At 42.9% G+C, this 20,022-nt stretch overlaps 1 protein-coding gene across 3 annotated transcripts in view; it reads left to right on the top strand.

Annotated features, from left to right (window-relative positions):
* ME3 (malic enzyme 3) overlaps positions 1-20,022 on the top strand; it is a 129,547-nt gene that overhangs the window by 12,184 nt on the left and 97,341 nt on the right. The gene's annotated exons all lie outside the window — the stretch shown is intronic.

Genomic DNA, 20,022 nt, shown 5'->3' on the forward strand with positions numbered 1-20,022 from the left:
TGAGAAAAGTGACTTATGATTGCTTTTCACCCTTAAAACCATTGCAGCATCCCCATGATCACGTGATCAAAATCCAGCCACTTTATGACGGTTGCAGTGTCCCGGGGTTGTGCTATCATCATCTTTTTTAACCTTCCCAGCCAGCTTCCCATAAGCAAAGTCAATGGGGAAGCAAGATTCACTTAATGAACAAATGATTCACTTAGCAACTGCAGTAATTCCCTGAACAGTTGAATTGCTTAGCAATGGAAATTTGGGGCTCAATTGTGGCTGTAAGTCAAGGACTGTCTGTATTTGTGATTTTTTAAAATTAAGTGTTGTATGATTCCCCAGAATCACATAAGATGGGTGGCTATACTAATATGAAAAAATAAAATATAATAATAATAATAATAATAATAATAATAATAATAATAATTAATAATTAATAATAAGAAAGACAAAAAAGTCTGGAAGAAAGACAAAAAAGTCTGGATAGTGGACGTGGCAGTGCCTGGAGATAGCAGAATAGAAGAGAAAGAACTGGAGAAGATAACAAAATACAAAGACCTACAAATAGAAATAGAAAGACTGTGGCAAAAGCAAGCAAGGGTAGTACCAATAGTCATAGGCTCCTTGGGTGCAATCCCAAAACAACTGGAGCACCACTTGAACACCATTGGCATTGACAAATTCGCTATTAGTCAATTGCAAAAGGCGGCCTTATTAGGAACTGCTTCCATCCTGCAATGATATCTGTAATACCATCAAACATCCACATCTGCCTATCCCAGGTCCTGGGTAAGGACTCGATAGGTAGACAAAATGCCAAATCCAGTCTGAACATCTGGCTGACTGTGCGATGATCGATAATAAATAAAGTAAAATAATAAAATAAAATAATTAAATTAAATTAAATTAGAATAATTAGATTAGATCAGATCAGATTAAAATAAATTCTTTGAACTATTAAATGGCATAGATGTGATACTGCAAATAGGTTATCTCCTTCACCTGTAACAACCGAAATTTGTACATGGCTCTACCAAATTTCCACATGCTTATAATTGCATGCAGATATTACTTAATGCAGAGTTTTGGGTCACCTGGTATTTCCATAAAAAACACTGGCAGGAACTGGATGTGTCCACTCCATTTCAGTCTTTTAAACATCCCCTTTTCCAAGAAGAAGGCAGTCTTGTCTGCCCTTCACATCCCCTTAAAATGCGTGAAAAGAAAGGACACTAAGGGGTAATTTGATCCAATTTTTAAAACTGCGTGTTGAAACCATTCTGCGGACAGAAAAAAAGCTGAGATGATCAAAAAAGGTTCAGTATATCATTGGGAGATTTATTTAAAAAATGAACACTGCAGGTATATGTCTATTCATCTATTAATGATGCTGAAATTTCGTTTATGATAGCCTGTTAATCCTAATTGCTTAGATCTTAAAATAACGCAAGAATGGAATTTTCCATCTTTTTCTCTGAACTTTTAGCTTCCTAGATTCCATCTCTCTCTCTCTCTCTCTCTCTCTCTCTCTCTCTCTCTCTCTCTCTCTCTCTCTCTCATCTGCAGTACTGCCTGTACAGGGGTATAAAGGTCAAAAATACATGGGAAACTTGTTTTATTGAATGTTCTTAACTTATTTTTGGATCTAATGTCTTATGTGGATCACAGAATAGGCTATATTCTGTGAGTGAGAGGGGCAATGACTAAATTTGATAAGTAAATCAATTTAGTAGAATGTAGACTTGGAAGTGTGTGAGCAATGTTTCGCAGAATCTAAAAAGACACTACGGCCGTCATAAATTCGTATCAGTTGCTAAGCATCCAGATTTTGATCACGGGTCCTGCAAGGATCATCGGTGTGAAAACTGGTCATAAGTCACTCTTTTCAGTGCCGTTGTAATTTCGGTCACTAAACTAATGGTTGTAAGTCGAGGATTAACTGTACACAGAAAAGTCACACTTAAAAACAATGATTAAAAAAGGCACACAAAACAGGAAAGGATTATATGAACCACAGTAATGGAGCCATCGCAAAACCACTGAGCTCCGGTGGTAGATGGTTAGAATGCAATATTGCAAGCAAACTCTGCCCACAGCCTGGAGTTTGACGGTGCTCAAGCTTGACTCAGCCTTCCATCCTTCCCAGGTCAGTAAAATGAGGACTAGATTGTTGTGGACAATATGTAAATAATACTCACATTGTAAGGATGTGAGCATTACAAGGAGACCCCAAACCCAAAGTCATTCAGTCTTGCCAGGGTTCAATTGAATCCTGTTGGTCCCATCCAGGTCCTCCTAGCCCAGGGGTAGGCAACCTTGGCTCTTTTATGACTCGTGGACTTCAACTCCCAGAATTCCTGAGCCAGCAAGGCTCAGCTTGGAAACCTCTTCCTTTCCCCTCAGCTTGGCTGGCTCAGGAATTCTGGGAGTTGAAGTCCATGAGTCATAAAAGAGCCAAGGTTGCCTACCCCTGCCCTAGCCTTAAGACATTGGATCAAGACTCTGCTATTATATCACCCCCTAGTTCTTCTTTTCATTAAATCAGGCATTCCCAATTCCTGCAACCGTCCTGTCATGGTTCCGAAAAGAAGCAGCTTTTCAAAGAACTTTGAGGCTTATTTACCTTAAAGAATCCTTTTATTCCTGCATAGCTTCGGCACATACAAAGTTAAGCCAAAAACTGAATCCTCCCTCCCCCAATCACCCGTGACAAAGCATAACTCACTCCTTCATTTTACAGTCATCAATCACATTCTCCAATTAATGTGAAGTGTGAAGTGCCCCTCCCGTTACAGCTGACGTTGGCAATACTGTGCTCAGATATTGTTATGGTTTAGCTAGCATATTTTCCCATCCACTAGGCTAGTATTATCTGCTTTAACTCTAGAAGTGCTATACAGGCTAAATAAAGCAGGTTTGCTTCTTCATATATGGCAAGCAAGAGCATCCGATGTTAGCAGTCTTGACACGTCCTTTATATGTTTTAGCCTCCTCTCCCCTAGTCATCTTTGTGACTCTTCTCTGCACTCCTTCTAGAATCTCAACATCTTTTTTATATCACGGCGACCAAAACTGGATGCCATATTCCACGTATGGTCTTACTAAGGCATCTCTCTCTTTCTTTCCCTTAGTCCTTCCATAAAACAAACCATGCAGAGTGCTAGAACAGGGGTCTTCAAACTTGGCCCTTTTATGCCTTGTAGACTTCGACTCCCAGAATTCCTCAGCCAGCCATGTGCTAGAATCTCCAAGAGGGCGCCTGGGCGCAACCCAATCCGAATTCTCAGCCGTTCTGAGCTTATTTGTTATGGGGGCCAAATCTTTATGTAATGTGAAAAATCTCATGAAGATCTTGGCAGGAATAAAATCACACAGCTGTGTTTGCATTTCATTTGAGATTGAAGCATGATTCAGATGCTTGGAGTGTGTGTGTGTGTGTTGGGGGGAGAGATAACTGATTACAAGTGTAAACCAGCCAGAAAGTACTCTGGATTGCATGCCAATTCAAACCTCTATTGAGATTTTCCTCGGCTAGTGCAGCTTATGGATTTTAAAGGCTGGCTGCTTTTTGCAACTTAACAAGTCAATCCGAAACCCATTCTCCTGGAAATTAATTTCAGAGTTTTGTCCAACATCAGCAACTTCCGCACTTGCCAAAAACCGATAGGCATATCGGCTAAAAATGGATTTTAACACCTGCATCTTTTTTTTAAGGAACTGGAAATGTCTTGGCTATTTTCCAAAAAAAGGAAACATACTGCAAATGTTCCATAATTCCCCCTCTCACTGAAATTGCTCCTTTGTTTTTAATTATTCCCGTTCTAGTTTGATACTGCTTAATTTTGGGAGATCAGCCAAAATGGTCTATCACCTACTGGGAGATAGCAGTCCCCAGGCAGGTCTCTGGCATTCATTTGTTGCAGATAGAACAAGCAATATCAAAAATAGCAACATCTGGCAGATGGGCGCTATCTAAAGTTGCTTGGCATTGCAGGAAAAAAGAATACAGGTAGACCCTCCACTTACGACCACAACTGAGCCCAAAATTTCTGTTGTTCAGTGAGACATTTGTTAAGTGAGTTTTGCCCCATTTTACAACCTTTCTTGCCACAGTTGTTAAGTGAATCACTGCAGTTGATAAGTTAGTAACAGGGTTGTTAAGTGAATCTGGCTTAACGCTGACTTGGGAGAAGGTCGCAAAAGGAGATCAGGTAACCCCGGGACACTGCAACCGTCATAAAAATGAGTCAGTTGCTAAGCATCTGAATTCTGGTCATGTGAACACGGGGGAGGCTGCAACAGTCGTAACTATGAAAAATGGTCCTAGGTCACATTTTCCAGTGGCGTTGTAACAGTCACTGAATGAACTGTTGTAAGTCGAGGACTACCTGTATGCAGTGAGTATGCAGCACAAAGAATTGTGCTGCCAATAAGGAACCAGAAGATTCAAGCATCAATTAAATACTCAAGGTTGCTAAAGGCTGATACAAACTATTTCAAAGGACTCTGGGAAATGGCACCGCCTGAGATCTAAGTATTTGGTGGCCTACATTGTACTACATCGCAGCATGATACAGTATGTGTAGTTTTTATTTAAATCACTCTGTGAATCTAGTCCTTGTGGTTTGTAAACCATAGTTTATGGCTTGGTGCAACATGAGAATTGGTGTAAAAAGGTGCAATATGGGAACTTGGGTATGTCTAGTTTAATGAAGAAAAGGACGAGGGGGGACATGATAGCAGTGTTCCAATATCTAAGGGGCTGCCCCAAAGAAGAGGGAGTCAAGCTATTCTCCAAAGCACCTGAAGGCAGGACAAGAAGCAACGGATGGAAACTAACCAGAGAGAGAAGCAACCTAGAACTAAGGAGAAACTTCCTGACAGTTAGAACAATTAACCAGTGGAATGGCTTGCCTTCAAAAGTTATGGGTGCTCCAACACTGGCAGTTTTTAAGAAGACATTTGTCTGAAATGGCATGGGTCTTCTGCATGATCAGGGGGTTGGGCTAGAAGAACTATCAGAGGACTGGAAAAGAGCTGTTGTAGTTCCCATCTTCAAAAAAAGGGGGAAAAATGGATCCGGGAAACTACAGATGTTTCGGCCTGACCTCAATACCTGGGAAGATTCTGGAAAAGATAATCAAACAATGAATCAGGGAACACCTAGAGGCAAAGTAATTACCAAAAGCCAACATGGGTTTGTCAAAAACAAATCATGCCAGACAAATCATATTGCATTCTTTGATCAGGTGACAAAATTAGTGGACCAGAGGAATACTGTGGATATAATTTACTTGGACTTCAGTAAGGCATTTGATAAAGTAGACCACAACCTACTACTTAATAAGAAAGAAAAATGTGGGTTAGACAGCATCACCACCAGATGGATTTGTAGCTGGCTGACTGGCCGTACTTAGGGTGTGGTCCTCAATCGAACTGCATCTACATGGAGGGAAGTGTGTGGTGGGGTGCCCCAGGGCTCTGTTCTGGGCTCAGTGCTCTTCAACATCTTCATCAATGATTTGGATGAGGGAACTCATCAAATTTGCAAATGACACCAAGCTGGGATGAATAGCCAACATTGCAGAAGATAGGCTTAAGATACAGAAAGATCTTGACAGATTCTGTAACGAACCATTCCAGATGGGGTTTATTCAACAATTCATGTATAATAAATAATGTCTTTTCAAAGAGTCCTGTATGATTTGTTCTGGCCCTTGGGATCCATGTACTTTTATAGACTCATATCCCCACAGTTCCTATTTTGGTTCGTGCTAAAGAAGCTTGAATCCATGCCTGTTGTCTTTTGGGAATAAAGAAAACAAGTTCAAAACTCAATGGGCACTCACTTCCCCAAAACTGTTTTTGGCCAATCCTATGTTTTGAGGCAGTCAGGACCTCCTTGGAACTACATTAAGCTCTGAGCACTCTAAGAATAGGCTCAGTGGAAGTTCTTGAGATGTTTTCCTAATAATTCTTATGATCTCCGCTTATTGGCCAACTTCTCCCAGACTCTTCTATTTTGACATATGAAAATGAAACAAGCCAGGATATGTCATTGGAAAAATCTGGTGCCACCAGGGACAACTTTGGAGAGAGTAGAGATGTTTCTGGATTCTCAAATCCATTTTATTTTTGGAAGCACTGGGAAATGTATTTTACAATATCATATCATGCTGAATGTTGTCTGCTGCCAAACAAGCAGAGCTGCCTGCTTGTCAGCTAGTAAATGAAATAGTAGACCTTAGGGACTAATTACCTAAATAGCTGCACATTTCAGAAAATCTGATGCACGAATCCAAGACAGTGTGATCCAGGTCTTAGCTGTTTTGTAGGTGAATCGATTTGTCAGGCACATACAAAAGGGCAGCTCTTTGATTGTGTGGTTGTGATCTCTACCTTATCTGTTTTGATCCAAGTAATAGGCACCCCTGATCAGAGACATATGTGGGGTATTCAGACGAGGAAAGCAATGTTACACCTTTGTGCTGCAAATTCTGCCTGTATTGTGCACATACATGTGTGAAAGGGACACAACGGTCCAGTGTTGTTTTGCTCTTTTTACAAAAATGCCAGATAGTATACCTGCTTCTGGTTGTAGGCAAGCAGTTTATCATAATATCAATAGCACTAGCAATTAGACTTATATACCACTTCACAATGCTTTGCAGCCCTCTCTAAGAGGTTTACAGAGTCGGCATATTTGCCCCCAACAATCTGGGTGCTCATTTTACCAATCTTAGAAGGATGGAAGGCTGAGTCAACCTTGAGCGGATCAGGATCGAACTCCCTGCAGTGGACAGGGTTAGCCTGCAGTACTGCATTCTAACCACTGCACCACCACAGTTCTCGGGCCTCCACAGCAACTGACAGTTTCAACAAAATGATGAATTATGTTGTGATGCAACATAACCCAATTCTTTCTTACTTCTGTCCCATAACAACGACACAAGTACAGAAAGGATAGCGTTTGCGTTTTAATATCACAACACATTTTACCGATCTCAGAAGGATGAGTCAACCTTGAGCCAGTTAGAATCTTGAACCTTGAACCAGTCAGAATCGAACTCCTGGCAGTGAGCAGTGAGTTAGTAGCTGCAATACTGCATTCTAACCAGTGGGTCATCACAGCCAGGAACCCACGATAACATTTTCTGTTTCAACCAATTACAACTTGAGGTTTTGTTCTTGGTTATATTACTGTGAGAAAACAATTAGAGAAAGAAGGGGGTGAAAGGTCAACATTTACAACTCAAATATTTCTTCAGCAATTCTAAAATGTTTGCCAGAACCCTTGCATTATGGAATCCTACTCTCTGCAAATTATAATTGAGTTAATATTGAAATCTTATGTAGGAAGCAGTTTGTTGACCCCCTTGCTTGCTGTTTCTATTTTCTTTTTAAAAAGGGAGGCCTGGCCAACAGTCGTTACCATATCTAACATTCTTTTAGGCAGGAAACAAATGGCTATTTTTAAGTATAGTTCAGAATGTTGAAACGAGATTGCTGTTCTGTCGGTTGCGAGTATAGATTGTGAGCATTGGTATGTTGAATTTCTACTCCTTTGGGACTGCAGGTGTCAAGGTATCCCAGTGGTTACAATGTAGTATTGCAAGCAAACTCTGCCCACCACTAGGAGTTCAATCCTGAAATTTTGGGCTTAGTTGTGGTTGTAGGTTGAAAAGTGCCTGTATGTCTCTCTTAACCTTCCAAGAATTTGGTGTGGTCTAAAAAATTTTTGACTACAATTCCCCATGCTTTCCAGCCAGCATAGCAAAAGAAAGAATTGTGATTTAACACAGCTGGAGAATATTTGGGTGTGGTTCAGTAGCATTAATAGACAATAGTCATATTCTTGGACTTGTCTCTCTCTCAACCAACACTTAGAAATTCCTGCTTCATCGGTTATTAGGCAGCTGTTTTTAAACTAAATTTTGGAATGAGCGAAGTTCTTTTGCAACAAGATTGTTTCAAAAGAGAGAGATAATTTCATGTATTCCTGACTAAGCATTGACAGTATTTTTGTCACATCAGCTCATTCTTTAAAATGTTTTAAACACCAGTCATGGCTGTTCAGAAGAGAATTACTTCAAATATGCATGACTCAGTTTCTCCTTAGCCGATTGATGAGAACTGTCTAAAACATGTCCTTTTCTTCCAAATTGTACGTATTAAAGCAACTTGGTAATGAAGATCCCACATACAGTGAACCCTGGTGTTCAAAATTGTTTAGCAGAAATAGGGATCGAGACTGTCAGAAGTAAGTCTTCATCCTGGTTCATCCAAGCCGGGAATAAATAGGCAACATGGAGACTGCTTTGGGAAGAAGGTTACAGTTTATTGAAGAAGCAGAAAGATGGTCCTTGCAAGAAGGAGCGGAGAAGAGGAAAGAGAGAGAGCACATGGGCAGTAGGTTTTTATACCCTCTCTAGCCTTGTTTGGAATAGTTTCCTGTTCCTGTGGCATGAACATTGAGGCTGTTTCTGAGTGTTTGTCTAGGCCTTGATATTTGTGGTTTAATCCTATTATCATATCCTGCTTCCCAGGTGATGGGGCTAATGACTCCTAGAATTTGGGTGGGGCATGCAGATTTTCTCTTTGTGTTCTTGAGTGCTCTGGCTTCAACTTTCTGATGGTTTTACATCTGCATTTGTATGGGGCTAAAGTCTTGCTTGGGGCAGAGAGATAGATTTGGGGCCAGGTTTGGTTTTGAAAAGTCCTTTTGAGGAAAAATATATTTTTCTGCCCTTTTAATATTTCTTTCTCTGGGCTAGCTTCCTTCAAGACTTTGGACCAGTTGATTTTCAGGATTGTTGTATTGTGTATTGAATATGACTTGCTGAACTTTCAATATTTGCTTGGCAATTATGTATGCTTGGCATGCATATTAATGAAATAGCACCAGCAAGATTCTTTAGCAGCCTCTAAGGCAGAGGTCCCCAACCCCCGGTCCATGGACCAGCACTGGACCACACAGCATGCCAGAAACTGAGATGGGCAAACAAGCGAAGCCCCCATCCGCCAGTTTGCAGAAAAAACTCCACAGAACCAATCCCTGGTGCCCCAAAAGTTGGGGGTCCACTGCTCTAAGGCAGTGGTTCTCAACCTTTTTAATGCCGCGACCCCCAACCGGTCGTAAGTCGAGGACTACCCAACCGGTCGTAAGTCGAGGACTTTCCCTGCCCGGGAGTGCCGCGCATGCGTGGTGCTGCCCCCTGTGCCAGCCGAGGCGTAGCTGGCAAGCGGCAGAGACGGCGCAGGCCAACCACCGGCTGGGCCACCAGCTGGCCCAGCCCAAGGGAGATAAGGCACCCGCCGTGCCCCACGCGTGCCAGCAACCTTCCCTGCACCCGCCGGCCTCCCACCTCCCACCCCTGGCCCTCTTTTACTTTTTTAGTAGTTGCTCAGCAGGGAGGGGTGGAAGCTTCCAGACAGCTCGCCTTTGCTGCAGACAACTTGCAGTACCATTTGCAGACTGGGGCTTTTGGCGGGCTCAGCAGGGCAGAGACAGCCTGGACAATTCCTATTGGCTTTTGAAAGCCAATAGAATTAGACTCTATTCAAGAGAGTCTATTCTATTGGCTTTCAAAAGCCAATAGAATAAAAGGGAGTAGCACAGCTAAGGAAAAGGGGAAAAAAATGGCAGACTGCGTTGTTTGATGACCCCCGTGAAATGGTCGTTCGACCCCAAATGGGGTCCTGACCCACAGGTTGAGAACCACTGCTCTAAGGTACCTTAGTTTTAGGATCTTTAAGTGATGCAGCATTTGAATGGAAGCCAATTCAATTTTGTAAAGCAGACATGTCAAATTCGCGACATCACGTGATGTCGCGAGATGTATCAGGACAGTTTTGCCATTGCCAGCAATGGGGGTGGGCGCAGCTTCTGGATAACGCGTCTGGCCCATGGGCCGGCAGTTTGACACCCCTGTTGGAAAGGATTGAAAAGTAACATGAAATTAGTTATACAGAAGAATTGGAATGACCAGTTTTAGTGTCAACTGTCCGATTAGCGAACTCAAAATCAAGGAATCTTCAAGGCTTTGAAATGCCCTAAAAGATAAAACTTTATTGAGTACACATCTAGAATTGAAGAAGCAAAACCAGCAAATTGCCTGGTTAACAAATTAACTTAACCTTAACTTAACCTCCACCTACCAGGTGCTCAGGCTCATATATCTTTGGTTTGTTATGGGAGCGGTCCACTTGTCCATCCGACACCTACATTAGTGACCTTGGCATTCTTCTAGGCCAGCGGTTCTCAACCTGTGGGTCAGGACCCCATTTGGGGTCGAATGACCATTTCACGGGGGTCGCCAAACAACGCAGTCCGCCATTTTTTCCCCCTTTTCCTTAGCTGTGCTACTCCCTTTTATTCTATTGGCTTTTGAAAACCAATAGAATAGACTCTCTTGAATAGAGTCTAATTCTATTGGCTTTCAAAAGCCAATAGGAATTATCCAGGCTGTCTCTGCCCTGCTGAGCCCACCAAAAGTCCCATTCTGCAAACGGTGCTGCAAAGTTGTCTGCAGTGAAGGGAGCTGTCTGGAAGTTTCCACCCCTCCCTGCTGAGCAACTACTAAAAATGTAAGTAAAAGAGGGGATGGTAGGTGGGAGACCGGCGGGCGCAGGGAAGGTTGCTGGCACGCGTGGGGCCCGGCGGATGCCTTACCTCCCTTGGGCTGGGCCAGCTGGTGGCCCAGCCGGTGGTCGCCCTGCGCCGTCGCTGCCCCTTGCCAGCTACGCCTTGGCCGGTGCAGGGGGCAGAACCATGCATGCGCGGCGCTCCCGGACAGGGAAAGTCCTCAACTTATGATCAGTTGGGTAGTCCTCGTCTTACGACCGGTTGGGTAGTCCTCGACTTATGACCGGTTGGGGGTCACGGCATTAAAAAGGTTGAGAACCACTGTTCTAGGCTCTCATGGTCCATGGACGACTTCTTAAAATCCTGTTTCCTTCCCATGCTTTTTACCCCTCTTCCCTGTTTCTATGGCAAGTTGAGTAGCAATAGAAGTTAGCAGGCATCTTAGCGATTCAACCTTGACATTTGGAGAATTAAGGAGTCTATTAAGGAATCTATTATTTATTGGCTTCTTTTCTAGATTATTATCATGGTATTTACAGGAGTCCTTCCTCCGCAACCCCAATGTTCAAAAAAATCAAGACTCTTTCTATACTGCGCCTTTAAAATCCTGACTTTGCTTTTGTAGAGTACTATAGGGAATATTGTGACTTGCACCATTCTGATATTAGTGGGTATAAATAAATACATCATGGCATCTGAATATCTTTTCTAATGCCTTCATGGCTGCTCTACCATGTTGCTATTCTGCAACATATTTCTTGATTGTTTGTTCTTTTACTGTTGATTTTTTTTTCCTTCTGTTCAGTCATGTCCAATTTTCAGACTCTAGAGCAGACATGTCAAACAGAAGGCCCGGGGGGCGAATGCGGCCTGCAAAGTGGTTTCATGTGGCCCATGAAGCCATCCTGGAAACAGTGAGGGAACGGCCCCTGCTGCCTTGGCCCTGGCCAGCCAGGAGCGAATGTACAATTTTGTGGTGGCCATCTTGGCACTTGTCCCAGTGGACCATGCCTTGGCACTTGCCCCAGTCCCACCCCCTTCTGCCAGAGACCCTCAGATCTGTCCCACTCCTGCCCAGGCCCCCATAGGCACCCTTGATGCAAATTATGTAGAACTGGCCACACCCACCCAGTAGCCACACCCACTCCATCCATGCCCACCGAGGAGGCTGCACCCACTCTGGCCACCCCCCACCAGGGCAACTGCAGTGCTGATGTGGCCCTCAGTGAAATTGAGTTTGACACCCCTGCTCTAGAGAGTGCAGAGAAGAAGGTTTTCTTTATAGGAAGTTGACATTGTCAATTTATAGGATTAGGAATTAAACATGCATTAGCATATGTAAATTCAGACAGCACGTTGGTGGAAAAATTATTATTGTATGAAAAAAAAACGAATAAAAAGATTAAAAAAAGATAAAAGAAAAAAGTGACTTTTTTCATACTTACAACCATTGCAGCATGCCCATGCTCACGTGATCAAAATTCATATAGTTGGCAATTGATTCATATTTATGACGGCTGCAGTGTCCTGGGGTCACGTGATCGCCTTTTGCAACCTTCTGACAAGTAAAGTCAATGGGGAAGCCAGATTCACTTAACAACCGTGTTACTACTTTAACTGCAGTGATTCACTTAACCAGTGTGGCAAGAAAGGTCGTAAAATGGGGCAAATGCACTTAAGAAATGTTTCACTTAGCAACATAAATTTGGGGCTCAACTGTGTTCGTAAGTCAAGGACTACCTGTGCAATGCAGTTTTCCAAATAAACTAGTTCAAACATAATCATCTTCGTTGCTCTTCTCTGCACTCTCTACAGCCGGGGTGTCAAACTCAATTTCACTGAGGGCCGCATCAGCATTGTGGTTGCCTTGGGAGGGGTCAGGTGGGTGTGGCCAGAGTGGGTGCAGCCTCCTGGGTGGGCGTGGATGGAGTGGGTGTGGCTACTGGGTGGGTGTGGCCAGTTCTACATAATTTGCATCAAGGGTGCCTATGGGGGCCTGGGCAGGAGTGGGACAGATCTGAGGGTCTCTGGCAGAAGGGGGTGGGACCGGGGCAAAGAACCCACTTTGAACATAGCCGCAGATCTGTACCAGGGTTTTCCACAATTCTGAAGTAACCAATACTGAAACCCTACCTTGGATGACCTAAAATACAGTTAAATATTTTTTTAGAAAATATTTCTTCTCCTTTCTTCTCTATATTATGTAGGAAATATTGGCTTTCCAGCATGGGTTTTTTTCCCATGGCATGTTAGTTGGTCAAATAGATCTACTGAAAATCCGTATTGATTCTCCACTGTTCTCCTGATTCCCTCAAGCTTGGAAAGGAAATATTTTAAAAGGCAGAAATGATGCAAAATTTAACCATCGGCTCCATTTCTTCCACAGTGAGAAAGGCAGGCTTTCTTAAATTAAGGTTAAGAAGCTTGTAGGATATCCAAGTTGGATTTTTATTATTTTTAAGAGCTTTGGACTGGTGGAGGGGAAAGTTACTGCCATTGTAGAGGTGGAGGCTGGTTTGAAAAATAGCTTGTACAGTGTGCTATTTTTGAAGGTTAAAGAGGCAGAACATATTTCTACCTTATTAGGTGATTGTAGCACAAGGGAGAATTTTGTTCTGCGGTTGTACAACTCTAACTTGCGAGTCATCTCAATGATGTCCTGGTGGAAGGCAGCTTAATAATTCAGTGATTTATTAAGGAGGAAAGACCCAAGTATCTCTGACTGGCACTTAATATAATGCAGCAGCAATTTCAGTATTAGCACAGCAGCAATTTCAGTATTAGCACTGGGAATTCATGCATTTGGGGGGAGCGAGATTGTGCCATGGTGGGCACGCTGCATTGGCATTCTTAAGAAATAAAAATAATAAGGAACTGACACCCAGTATTTTGGTTGGAAATCTCACTGCCTGGTTAAAGAAAAAGACCAAAACAGACCATATGTTAAAAAGCATATGGGAAGATGGGATCGAATGAACAACTGGATGCTATTTTGCTAAATTGTGCAAGCATCTTGTCCACCTTTTGGACAATCATGGAAGCTAAGCAGGGTTGGCTGTGGTTAGTACTTAAATGGGCAACATTAGGTGATATCAAGGCTGTTGGCTAGACTGGGAAGTCAAAGGAACATTCTGGAAGAAGGAAATACATAATTTATGTGCCTGTCATCCTCGACATACAACCACAATTGAGCCCAAACTTTTGTTGCTAAGCAAATCAATTGGTAAGCGACTTTTGTCCCATTTTACGACCTTTCTTGCCTCAGTTGTTAAGTGAATCACTGCAGTTGATAAATTAGTAACCTGGTTATTAAGTGAATCTGGCTTCCCCATTGACTTTGCTTGTTTGAAGGTTGCAAAAGGGGATCACATGACCCCGGGACACGGCGACCGTCATAAGTTTGAGCCAATCACCAAGCATCTGAATTTTGATCAGGTTACTATGAGGATGATGCAATGATCATAAGTGTGACAAACAGTCAGAAGTCACTTTTTTAACAGTCGCTAGAATCAGGGGTGGGCAACCTTGGCTCTTTTATGACTCGTGAACTTCAACTCCCAGAATTCCTGAGCCAGCATGGCTCAGCTTGGAAACCTCTCCCTTTCCCCTCAGCATGGCTGGCTTAGGAATTCTGGGAGTTGACGTCCCCAAGTCATGAAGGGACCATAGTTTCCCCCAGGCTGGCTCAGGAATTCTGGGAGTTGAAGTCCACAAGTCATGAAGGGGCCATAGTTCCCCCATGCTGGCTCAGGAATTCTGGGAGTTGAAGTCCACCAGTCATGAAGGGACCATAGTTTCCCCCATGCTGGCTCAGGAGTTCTGGGAGTTGAAGTCCACAAGTCATAAAGGGACCATAGTTCCCCCCATGCTGGCTGAGGAATTCTGGGAGTTGAAGTCCACAAGTCATAAAAGGGCCTTAGTTCCCTCATGCTGGCTCAGGAGTTCTGGGAGTTGAAGTCCACAAGTCATGAAGGAACCATAGTTCCCCCATGCTGGCTCAGGAATTCTGGGAGCTGAAGTCCACGAGTCATAAAAGAGCCAAGGTTGCCTACCCTTGCATTAGATGAATGTAAGTCGAGGACTACCTATACTACTTTCAAAAAACTACATGGAGTTGGGCCTTATGCATGGTTGCCTTTCTTTGGTTCAGATGAGTAACATTCAACCATTTTGTGAGAGCACGTACGACATATTGTCACAGTTGGGGACGGCTCTACCAGTTGCCTATCTTTGCCTTACAAGGAATCAGCCCTTTAGTCTTTCCTGATTTTTGCCCAATAATATTCAATCAAGGAGAATTTCCCAGTACGAAACATATTCAAAGTATGATGATTATTCTAAACCCCCTTTAATTTGTTTTAAATCAGTGGTTAGGAAAAAAAATATTATTGGTGTACAAGGTATGTTTAGGTTTGGCAAGAGCGTCCATTCTCTTCTAGGCCATTTTACAAGGGCGTTTCACAAATGGGTTTGGTTTAAAGTTGCTTTTTAGTAATAACAGGAACTGGCAAAACTCTCTCTTTTTTTTTCTGTGAGGCCTGTACAACCTACTAGCATTAAACTGCTCACCGCACCTCTGTGGTTTGTATCTGAAGCCCAACCCTGTGATAAATTAGACACTGGCCTGGAAAGAACAAATGAGAAAAAAGGGATGAAGTAGTTTTTCTCCTGATGGTCCCATAAATCTGATAGAAATGAGTTTCTTGTGTCATCATACACTTCATCCCCCATAAAAAAAAAGACCTGTGGTCAGATTGATTTTCTTTTTGTTCTTTATTGAAAGTATCCTGCTTTTCTATCCTTTGTGGGGAGGTCTGTAAATCACAACGTTGGACAACTGAAAGCCCTGAGCTGCATATTAGCCCCCGCCCCTTCTAATCTCTCTGCCTCCTTTTTTCCTTTGCTCAAATACTGGATGGCTTCCAGTCACAATTGCTGAAAATTGTGGTGGGGTTTTTCTGCTCTTTTGAGGCAGGGAACAGAAAAATAATAGCATGTGCCCATGGAAGTTAGAGACCTTCTCATTTCCCCACCCACCCACACCCCAAAAAACCCAACAGCAACCCAGGGAAAATATACAGGTAGCCCTCAATTTACAACAGTTCGTTTAATTGCTGTTCAAAGTTACAATAGCACTGAAAAAAGTAACTTATGACCATTTTTCACACAACTGTTGCGGGATGGCCATGTGGTCAAAATTTGGGTGCTTTATTTATAAATTTATTTATAATAAGTTATTAAGAAGGAGAAGAAGGAGGAGGAGGAGGAGGAGGAGGAGGAAGAGGAGGAGGAGGAGAAGATGAGGAGGAGGAGGAGGAGAAGAAGAAGAGAAGAGGAGGAGGAGAAGAAGAAGAAGAAGAAGAAGAAGAAGAAGAAGAAGAAGAAGAAGAAGAAGAAGAGGGGGAGGGGAGGGGGAGGAGGGGAAGAGGAAGAAGAGGAGGAGGAGAAGAAGAAGACGACGAGGAGGAGGAGGACGAGGAGAAGAAGAAGAGGAAGAAGAGAAGCAGAGGAGGGGAAGAAGAAGGAGGGAGAGGAAGAGGAAGAAGAGAAGAAGAAGAAGAGGAGGAGGAGGAGGAGAAGAGGAAGAAGAGAAGAAGAGGAGGAGGAGAAGAAGAAGAGGAAGAAGAAGAAGAAGAAGAAGAAGAAGAAGAAGAAGAAGAGGGAGAGGAGGAGGGGAAGAGGAAGAAGAGGAGAAGAAGAAGAAGAGGAGAAAGAGGAGAAGAAGAAGAGGAGGAGGAAGAGAAGAAGAGAAGAAGAAAGGAGGAGAAGGAGGAGGAGAAGAAGAAAGGAGGAGGAGGAGGAGAAGAAGAAGAAGAAGAGAAGAAGAAGAGGAGGAGGAGGAGAAGAAGAGGAAGAAGAGAAGAAGAGGAGGAGGAGAAGAAGAAGAGGAAGAAGAAGAAGAAGAAGAGGGGGAGGGGGAGGAGGAGGGGAAGAGGAAGAAGAGGAGGAGAAGAAGAAGAAGAAGAGGAGAAAGAGGAGAAGAAGAGGAGGAGGAAGAGAAGAAGAGGAAGAAGAAGAGAAGAAGAAAGGAGGAGAAGGAGGAGGAGAAGAAGAAAGGAGGAGGAGGAGAAGAAGAAGAAGAAGAGGGGGAGGAGGAGGGGAAGAGGAAGAGGAAGAAGAGGAGGAGGAGAAGAAGAAGAAGAGGAAGAAGAAGAAGAGAGGAGGAGAAGAAGTAGGAAGAAGGAGGAGGAGGAGGTCACTTACTTTCACTGTATGCACCTTTCCCAGGTACAAGAGGCAAATGAAGAAGAAGTTGATTACTGGGTTGCGCAACATTCCATCTGAGAGTACAAACTTGACTGTAATAAGGGATATGGAACTGTGTAATGTTCTTGTCAGCTAAAGCTGGTCCAATTTTGGATGAGCAAGATTAATCCTGAATTGCCAAATCTTTCATGGTCATCAAGCTCCCAGGGCATCAGGCGTATCCTTTTTTTATGATGCAGTAAATAGAAGAACGTTTCTCAACCTTGGCCGCTTTAAGATCTGTGGACTTCAGTTCCCAGAATTCTCCAGCCAGCAAATCCTCAAAATTGGCATTCATTCCCAAACATCATTCTAGTAGAAGGAATGATTGACCAGTAAAAAGTTCAGCTGATGTTCACTGATCCACCCAGACAAAATTTTTACAGCTGACTCAGTCTATTCTGAGAGTCCATTCTGCTTCAAAATACTTAAAAAAAAACAACAACATTCTTTTCTCATGCTGTCTTTTTCAACCTTTTATTGATTATTTTCAGTGTGGTCATTACACTTTGAATAATATACTACAGATTGTCTTCAACTTACAACCATTCATTTAGTGACCGTTCAAAGTTACAATGACCCTGAAAAGGATTACTTATGGCTGTTTTTCACACTTATGACCGTTGCGGTATCCCATGATCACGTGGTCAAAATTCAGACACTTGGCAACAGTCTCATATTTATGATGGTTGCGGTGTCCCGGGGTCATGTGATCACCGTTTGCGACCTTGTGACAAGCAAAGTCAATGGGGAAGCCAGATTCACTTAACAACCGGATTACTAACTTAACAACTTGCAGCGATTCACTTAACAATTGTATCAAGAAAGGTCGTAAAGTGGGGAGAAACTTACTTAGCAACTGTCTTGCTTAGCAACAGAAAGTTTGGGCTCCATTGTTATCAAGTAAGCTGAGGAGTACCTGGTGTTTGTTTGTGTGTTCGTTTAACAATTATGCTGCCCACCTTCCTTACAAGGTGACTTGTTGGGGCCTAAGATTTATTCCTGCAGACATCAAGGAGAATTGAAAATAATTTGAAAATGGTATTAAAATCCCAGTGACCTTCGGGTGTAGTCCTAACCACCTATTGAGTTCACAACACTTTTATGTGGATTTTAGTTGTGTCAGTTTCAGAACTGATCTTGGCTATAAGCAGAGGTAGAGGTAGAGGAATATAAAACAAATAAAATTTTCTGAATCGCTGATTGAATAGATTGAACTGCGTGGATAAATAATTAACTGTTTCTTTTTTTTTGTAAAGTTTTTATTAATTTTTACATACAATCCAGTAGTCTTTATTCAACAAACGTGTTGTCTGAGTTTATTGTTCACTAATACAAATTTAATTCCTAATCCTTTATTCTTTTCTCCAGCCATTGATAAAATAAATCCCAAGTTTGAAAATATTCTGTTTCTTCTTTTGCTTTCAACCTCAAAGTAAGTCTGTCCATTTCCGCACATTCTGGTATTTTTTTAATTATTTCTTCCTCTGGTGGTGTTTCTTCCTTTTTCCAATATTGTGTGAATATGAGTCTTGCTGCTGTAATCACATGTAAAATCAGGTATATACTTGGTTTATCGATCTTTTCTGGCATTATACCTAATAAAAAAGGTCAGGTTTCAAAAAAATTAATTGTTTCATTAGTCCTTCCCAGGAGGCTTACAGTATTGATATAAGTTCAATCCTATGTTCCCAAGTTCTTGCAAATAACTTGCCTTTTTTTTAACAAACACACTAGGCCAGGGGTGTCAAACTCCATTTCATTGAGGGCCGCATCAGCATTGCGGTTGCCCGGGGGGGGGCAGGTGGGTGTGGCCAGATTGGGTGCAGCCTACTGGATGGGCGTGGATGGAGTAGGTGTGGCCTACTGGGTGAGCGTGGCCAGTTCTACATCTTTCACGTCAAGGGTGCCTAGGGGGGCGTGGGCAGGAGTGGGACAGATCTGAGGATCTCTGGCAGAAGGGGGTGGGACTGGGGCAAGTGCCAAGGCATGGTCCACCGGGCAAGTGCCAAGATGGCCACCACAAAATTGTACATTGGTTCCCAGCTGGCCTGGGCCAGGGCCGAGTCAGAGGGGGCCGTTCCCCCACTGTTTCCAGGATGGCTTCGTGGGCCACATGAAACCACTTCGTGGGCCGCATCCGGGCCCCGGGGCCTTGTGTTTGACATGTCTGCACTAGGCTGCCAGTCCCAGACGTGGGTGGAGAATTTTCAAATACTCTTTTAATTTGATGCCAAAAGAAAAGAAAAGCCACATCCCTCTGGTTTTCAGGTTTATGCTCTTTCTTCTCTGATTATCGTCTCAAGAACTGTGTTGTTTTGCCTCAGCGGCCAGTCTCTCTGCTGCTCACACAGCCCCGGCAGTTCTAAAATTTGACAATAATTTCCTTTGGACTTAATTCACTGGGCCAGAATGCCAGATGGGAATCCAAGGCTAAAGAATTGTGTTTATGCAGTTTCTTGGAACATGTAGCCTTCGACTTACGACCACCTGAGCCCAACGTTTCTGTTGATAAGTGAAACATTGGTTGTGAGTTTTGCCTTATTTTACAAGCTTTCTTGCCCACAGTTGTTACGGGAATCATGGCAGTTGTTAAGTTAGCATCATAATTCTGAAGTGAATCTGGCTTGCCCCATTGACTTTGCTGATCGGAAGGTCGTAAAAGGGGATCACATGACCCCGGGACAACGCAACCATCATCAATGTGAGTCAGCTGCCAAAGCATCCGAATTTTGATCACATGGCCATGGAGATGCCGCAGTGGTTGTAACTGTGAAAAATGGTCATAAGTCGCTTTTTTCAGTGATGTTGTCACTTTGAACGGTTGCTAAATGAACTGTTGTAATTTGAGGACTACCTATATTTTAGGTCTGATTCAGCACCAGTAAAATGGCTACGAAAGATCTCCAGGACCTCAGATGATACCTATAAATAAACTCCATTTTTACGATCCTATTATAGTCCCTATTTGGGGTAGAATCAGAGCGACTGGATGGATCGTAACTGTAAACCTACAAATGCAATGCTCAAATATAGGGAGTCCTTGAGTTGTGTCCACAGTTGAGATAAGAATTTGGGTTGCTAAGCAAAGTGGTTGTTAAGTGAATCATGCCCAATTTTACTATCTGTTTGCCATGGTTGTTAAGCGAATCTCTGCAGTTAAGTGACTCATGTGGTCGTTAAGCAAGTCTGCCTTCCCT

This window comes from Crotalus tigris, unplaced genomic scaffold (assembly GCF_016545835.1).
Source record: "Crotalus tigris isolate CLP2741 ecotype Arizona unplaced genomic scaffold, ASM1654583v1 scf7180000017828.1554129, whole genome shotgun sequence".
NCBI lineage: Eukaryota > Metazoa > Chordata > Lepidosauria > Squamata > Viperidae > Crotalus > Crotalus tigris.